General features: G+C 46.8%; 1 pseudogene; it reads right to left on the bottom strand.

The window, feature by feature from the left end:
- Window positions 1-1,462: 1,462 nt before the first annotated feature.
- Window positions 1,463-2,275, bottom strand: LOC101696565 (high mobility group protein B2 pseudogene; annotated as a pseudogene).
- Between the last annotated feature and the right edge of the window lie 3,647 nt (window positions 2,276-5,922).

Raw genomic sequence — 5,922 nt, 5'->3', positions numbered from 1 at the left:
AGTCTGTTCCAGTTTCTCGTACTAATCCTGGCTGATACAAGGACCTCCCAGAGTTGCTGTGAGAATTCAGGGAGGTCATGAAGGTACTAGGCAGCAGGGCCCAGTATGTGGTGAACACGGTCAGTGTTTAATAACATGTTATTATCATCGTGATTCCATTATTATTATTGCTATCATTATTCCATTTCAAAGTGTCCTTCCTGGTTCTGGGGTGCAGCTGAAGATGAGACAAGCTTTATCCTTCTTTAAATGTTCTTGCAATGCAGAGGACTTAAAATGAGATTCATGTTATGAATTGATGTCAGTGATCAGTAGTAGTTGTTTTTCAAAAATACTATGTTCCTTTCTTTTGGATGAATGAAAAGCTAGTCAGCCTCTGTTATTGGCTCCTTCATTTTTTTTTTTTGTATCGGGGATCGAACTTGGGTCCTTGCACTTGCAAGGCAGGCAGCGGAACCACTGAGCTCAATCCCCGACCCCGGCTCCTTCATTTTTAATTTGTTCCTATGTGCGAGTCCCCACGTTCCCAGGCCTGGAAACTCTGTCCTAGATGGCATTCCCAAGTCCCTGACACCATACCTTGTTGTTAGGGGCTGGTCTCTGGGCGTTGATCATGAACTTCAGGAACCCAGGGATGACTCCTTTATCTTTACTTAACCCAGTGACTGATAGGAGTAGCCCTCAGGCTGGATAAATGTCACCTGGGTACCTTGTCCAACTTTTCTCAGCTCTGCGTGTTGGCCAGCATTTTCCAACTGTGCCTGAGAGTTAGAAGCACCTGGATGCTGTAAGAAATTTGAATGCCCAGGTTTTATGTCAAAAGATCATATTTTGACAGGTCTGGGTATAAGCATGTGCCCTGTATTTTTTTCAAAATTAATTTTATTGGTACATTTTAGGTATACAATATAATGACATTCATCATTGGAGAAATGCACCTTTACATACTCTCCTGGTTCTTATTCTTTCCCCCATCCCCCTGCCCTCCCTTCAACCCCTCCATCCCTCCCCATTTACAAAGACTTTGTTTCCTTTTTTTCATTTTCTCATATTAATTCCATTCCCTTCTTTACTTTCCCCTACCCCTCCCACTTCCTCTTCCCCTTCCCCTTTGCCCCTTTTCTTCCTATTTCACATTATCTATTATACCTTTTAGTCCTTATTTATACGTTGCCCTGTATTTTTTTTAATATACATAATTTTATTACAAATTAAAAAAAAACAAACACAAAATGCAACATCCTAAAAAAACCCAAAACTTACTATTGGTACTAGTTCCTGCAAATTTGCTGTGCTACCACACACGTGAAAGAAATCATTAAATATTTAGGAACATTCAACATCAAAAGCTTTAAAATCTAACTATATGTAGTAGCTCCTCAAAAAGCTACAACCTGAATTTTTTAAAAAAGTATTTTTTCTACAAAGAATTTTATCAGCCATACAAAAATCTGTACAGTTTTTATACTGAAGCTAATGTTGAGCTGCACTTGAATTCACATTCTTAGCAAAACAATTGCCTGAGCACACATTTACTCCACATGCCATTACAGGACAGCCATTTATTCTTCATCTTCATCCTCCTCCTCCTCATCTTCCTCTTCCTCCTCCTCCTCCTCCTCATCTTCTGGTTCATTCTTCTTCTTTGAGCCTCTTGGCCTACCGGGACCCTTCTTTCCTGCTTCACTTTTGCCCTTGGCACTGTATGCAGCAATATCCTTTTCGTACTTCTCCTTTAGCTTAGCTGCTTTTTGCTCATATGGTTGTTTATCTTTGGCTGACTGCTCAGACCACATTTCCCCCAAATTTTTTGCAGTATCTCCAATGGACAGTCTTGGGTATTCACTTTTGATCTTTGGGCGATGTTCAGAGCAGAACAGGAAGAAGGCAGACGGTGGTCTTTTAGGTGCATTGGGATCTTTCTTCTTTCCTTTCTTATCCCCACCCTTGGGAGGAACGTAATTTTTCATCTCCCTGTCATAGCGAGCCTTATCACTCTTGGCCATATCTTCAAACTTCGACTTTTCCTTCGCTGACATGGTCTTCCATCTCTCCGAGCACTTCTTGGAGAACTGGGCGAAGCTGACCGAGGAGTCGGGGTGCTTCTTCTTGTGCTCCTCGCGGCAGGTCTGCACGAAGAAGGCGTACGAGGACATCTTGCCCCGCGGCTTGTTGGGGTCTCCCTTGCCCATGGCGGCGCGGCCTGGTGCGAGCTTTTCCTCAGTCCCGCAGAGCGGCCGGGTCCTACTACGACGCTTCCTTCCTAGGGCTCTGGCGTGAACTGGTTTACCGCTAAGGCAACCCTCAGCCTCTTGTTTTGCAGAGTTCTCCGCGCCACCACCACCACCACCGCAACTTGACATACCCGGCCACAGGCCACACCCCTGCCTCTTTGATTCTGCCCTGTATTCTTTAAAAGACCCTTTGATCCCCTGTCTCCCATCACTAACCTTAATAATCACTTCCTCGAGGATCAGAAAACGCAGTGACTAGATGTATGTTAATGTTGTTAGGATGACTTGCCATGGTCTCAATTGTCTGCTAAGCGGTGGCAACATCCAGCAGTTTGTTCAGTCCTCTTTTTTTTTGGTACCAGGGATTGAACTCGGGTCCTTGCGCTTGCGCAGCAGGCGGTGAAACCACTGAGCTAAATCCCCGGCCTGTTCAGACCTCTTTTATTTCCTGTTCTGCCCTTGGAGGGGTGGGGCCTCGCAAGCAATGGGTGAAGACCAAAAGACTCAGTGGGTCTCTTGCCACCCCCTTATCTCCAAGGGCTATGGCTCTGCTCCCAGTCTCTCTCCTAGGACCTGCCAGGAATTGGGTTCATTCTGACTGGGGAAAACAGGACTCAGTTCCTGGATTCATGGGACAGACAGCCTGTATTCAATACAGTGTGCCATCCTTCAGGAATGGAAACACCCTGCTAGTAGTGTTTGAACAATGGTTATTGCGGGTGCAGTTCAATTAATTCTAATGTCGAGAGGAGGAGGAATATTTCCATCTTACTTTATAGTAGGAGGATCTGGGCAGCCTGGTGGGCAGTAGCTAGCATCATCTCCAGTGATTGCAGCCCATGTTTTGCACCTGTACTATTGGGGGCTGGGCAATCAGAGATGACAAGAACAAGTTCCTGCCCTCTAGGAGGCCACAGGCCAACAGGGCAGCAGTAGGAAGGAAGACTGAGGAGAATCAACTTGCTCTGTCCAGATTGTGTAGAGCTGGAGTCTCAAAGGGAGATTTCTCAAAGGAGAGGAGGAGCTCGTCTGGTAGAAGGAAGAGCATTAGTGAAGGCACAGAGGCAAACTGTGGGGTGCAAAGTGGGAAGGATAGCAGCAGAAGTGAGAAGGGGGCAGATCACAAAACCCTCTCAGCCAGGATGAGGAGCTGGGATTTGGTTCCAGAGGCAGGAGATGTAGGGGGTGTGTGTGTGAAAGGAGGGACTGACCGAATACCTCCGGCCTTATATAAGCAAGGATTCCAGGCATTGGTTTGGATTCAGAGGCCAGGTCCTCATGCTGGATGGTGTTCCTTAAAGTGAGGCCATGAATTGTCTGCTGTCAATCACCGGGGGCGGTGGGTGGATGGGTGCCGGGCTTGTCAGAGGGTGGTTCTTGAACTCCAACCCAGACGTAGGACTCTCCATGGGCTGGGGCAAGCTATGTGCATTTTAAAGGAACTTCCCAGCAGATTCTGAGGCTGGTTTTAAAAGTTAAAACTTCTGTGCTCGCTGGGGATTTAGCTCAGTGGTTCTGGCGCCTGCCTTGAAAGCACAAGGTCCCAAGTTTGATCCCTGGTACCAAAAAGAACTTCTTTACTGATAAGAAATGTAAATCAGTAAATCCCGTTTGAAGAAGCTATCCAAACCACAGACCTCAGCTGGGATGCCATGTTCTAAACCAGCACCTATCTGCCTTACTGGGCAGACAAATCACCTGACTCAGTGGTCCCGGCTGGGGCTGAGGGTCTGCACTGTAACATACTCTCAGGTGACACCATCACTACTGGTCCTGGACCACATTAAGTATTGTGAATCCTCCTCGGTAGCCACAGTTGATTGGCTGCTCTAGGGTCAGGTGACCAAAGCCGGTCCAATGACAGACTGGGGAGGCAGTCTGGGTAAATGCTTTGCTTCCAGGGGTGGATACTGATTAGCAGGTACCACTCCTATCTCTCAAGTTTCAACTGGGAAACTCAGGGTGTGGTATGAGTCAGCAGGCCATGAGAAAAGAGGGGAGGATGGTGGGAAGATCTTAACGCGGAAAGGTATGCTGTCAGAATGGCAGGGTTATGGGATCATCCCTAAATTTCTGTTGCTGGCTCCTCATTGATGTGCTGGGTCCTCCCAGCTTCTAAGTCACTCTCAGGTCTCCTGGGTTTTTTTCTGATAATTCCTCTGTCTCTCTTTTACCTTGCTGTGTCCTTATAACAAGTGTCCAACGCTTGAGGGGGCCCCAGTGAGACTCTTTCTTACTGCATTTTTTTTTGCTAGGGCTGCTGCAGACTGGGTAGCTTCAATAACAGAAATTTATTTTCTCACAATTCTGGAGGCTGGAATCCAAGATCAGGTGCTGGTAGGGTTAGTTTCCCATGAGACCTCTCTCCACCTTCTCCCGCATCCCCGTGGGGCCCTTTTTTCTGCATGCCCTCTGTTGGTCTCTCTTTTTCTCACCATTTATAATGATCAGGAGCCCCTCTTTGTGGCCTCATTACCTCCTTAAAGGCTGTATCTCTAAATACAGTCACACTGGGAGCTTAAGCTTTAACCTATGAATTTTGCGGGGATGCAGTTCAGTCCATAATGCTTATAAACAAATTATTCTATCATCATAGGGTGTGGAATAAAGCCAGGAGACCTGAGTTGAAGTTGAATCCTTCCCTAACTCAACACTACTCTTGGGCAAGTTCCTCTCCTTTCTGGACCTGGCTTTCAGTATGAAGTAAGGTGTGTTGACCAGAAGGCTCCTAAGGTCCTCTGTGGCCGAGCCATTCTAGAATTCTAAGGATGTCTTAGTCTCTTCAAGTTGCTGTCACAAAATGCCATAGACTGAGTGGCTTCAACAATGGGAATTTATTTCTTACAGTTCTGGGGGCTGGGAAGTCCCACATCAGGATGCCAGCATGCTCGGGTTCTGGGGAGGGCCCTCCTGGTTTGCAGATGGCCTTCTTGTTGAGTCTTCACATGGCAGAGAGAGGGTTCTGGTGTCTTCTATCTCTAAGGCCACTAATCAAAATCTCATCTAAACCTACTGATCTCCCAAAGGCCCCACCTCCTAATACAATCAAATTGGGGGTCAAGGCTTCAACATATGAATTATGTAGCAGGACACAAACATTTCAGTCCATGACAAAGGGTTAGGACACGATCTAGGGTAAGGGGAGCCCATAGTTCTATTGTCTATGCAGTAAAGATTGGAGGGCAAGGTCTACAGGTGAGCTTAGGGGAACATGCCCAGCGCTGCTGCCTTGCAGTGTTTCTGGGTCTGATTTTTTTCAATGACGAAACAAAATTTTTCCTCTTTGTGTTGATTCTAGTGGCAGGATCCTTGGTGCCTGACTCTCATAGGGTTTCTTTCATGCTCTCATAGCTTTGTGGCTTGAGAGAGCTACTCACAATCAATTCAGCTTGGGCTCTATAATCTTATAGAGACAAATGGATAAACCATCTTCCCAGGAACTCCGGGTAGTGGGAAGGGCACTGGGTGGGAGTCAGAAGTCTCAGGTCCTTGCTCTGTTGTTTACTCATCCACGTGACCTTGGACATCCCTTCCAGTCATTGGGCCCCAGTTTCGCTATCTGTGGCTCAGGGTGAACTCTCGGGCCTCCCACTTTGAGGCTGGTGCAGGGGTGACCATGAAGGCCTCTTTCTGTAGGAACTGCTTGGGCTTCTTCCCTCATTCATATTCAAGCAGCCTTGTTTTTGCC

This window comes from Heterocephalus glaber, unplaced genomic scaffold, assembly GCF_053883595.1.
Source record: "Heterocephalus glaber isolate CG9 unplaced genomic scaffold, H.glaber_assembly_v1.0 deba00001773, whole genome shotgun sequence".
NCBI classification, from domain to species: Eukaryota; Metazoa; Chordata; class Mammalia; order Rodentia; family Bathyergidae; genus Heterocephalus; species Heterocephalus glaber.
The sequence above is the reverse complement of the archived record's forward strand: the minus strand, read 5'-3'. Positions and strand labels throughout refer to the sequence as shown.